This window comes from Pygoscelis adeliae, unplaced genomic scaffold (assembly GCF_000699105.1).
Source record: "Pygoscelis adeliae isolate BGI_AS28 unplaced genomic scaffold, ASM69910v1 Scaffold171, whole genome shotgun sequence".
In the NCBI taxonomy this organism is placed as follows: Eukaryota; Metazoa; Chordata; class Aves; order Sphenisciformes; family Spheniscidae; genus Pygoscelis; species Pygoscelis adeliae.
In genome coordinates, this window is record NW_008824186.1 from 9,497,265 (window position 1) to 9,498,569 (window position 1,305).

Below are 1,305 nucleotides of genomic sequence, written 5' to 3' on the forward strand. Positions count from 1 at the left end.
TAGGAATAGGAATAGGAATAGGAATAGGAATAGGAGGGAAAAGCTTGGGCCCAGGGTAGCAGGAGACAGACAAAGAGCTGGAAGAGGAATGGAGGGAGAAAGAAAAGGCATGCAGAGCGATTTGCCCTTTAAGGACTGAAAAGGGCTGAGGAGGTGACTGGGGAGAATGGAAAGACCGAGGAAGAGCAAAGCTGCGTGCCCCAGCGACAGGAGTGGAGGCAAGCCCCAGACCCCTCTCACCAGGCGCGGGGGTGGTCCAGTGAGGGCAGAGTCCTTGCACAGCCTTGGTATCCCAGAGCTGCAAATCCCAGTCCTCTCTGTCAGACTTCCACGTGAAATTTTACAAAGCTGCCACGCCAAAACCCTCCCAGACGAGATCTGGCCACCAGGAGCAAGGTAATTCCATGACAAGGTTCCTCCGACGGTCCGCGTGCAGGCTCTGGTACCCTGTCTCTTCCTCAGCTTGAGGCCAAATGGGCCCTGAGACCACAGTCCGTGATTTCTGCTGAGGAGTGGGTGGCTGAGGGCACGCAGACGTGCCAGGGCTTCGTCATCACTTCTGAGAGCAGCGGAAGCGGCTTGCCAGAGAGTCACCCTCACAGGACGGGCGTTGCAGACCAATCTGCCAGTTGCTTCAAACGCTTCCTGTTTGCAAACCCGCCGTCGCGTCGTGCACGAAATTATCATCTTCCTTCTTGTTTGCTTCTTCTCTTCTGCACCTGGCTACAACGTCCCTGGGATGTGTCGCGGTTCCCATCTGTGTGAATATCCACTCTTTGGTGGCACACAGAGAGTGTGCTTTTGTTCCCCATCAACCTGGGGAAATGATGCTCGACACAGCGCCCGTTGACTGTCACTTCCCTGCTTGCAAGAGCTGAGCTGGACGCCTTGTCCTGGTTTCGGCAGGGACAGAGTTAATTTCCTTCCTAGTAGCTGGTCCAGTGCTGTGTTTTGGATTTAGGGTGAGAACAAAGTTGATAACACACCGGTGTTTTAGTTGTTGCTAGGTAGTGCTTACACTAGTCAAGGACTTTTCAGCTTGCCATGCTCTGCCGACTGGGAGGGCTGCAGGTGCACGGGAGGCTGGAAGGGAGCACAGCCAGGACAGCTGACCCCAACTGACCAAAGGGATGGCGTTTGTCTTCCCAAGTAACCGTTACGGGTGATGGATCCCTGCTTTCCTGGAGATGGCTGAACACCTGCCTGCCGGTGGGAAGGAGTGAACGAATTCCTTGTTTTGCTTTGCTTGCGTGCACAGCTTTTGCTTTACCTATTAAACTGTCTTTATCTCAACCCACGAGTTTT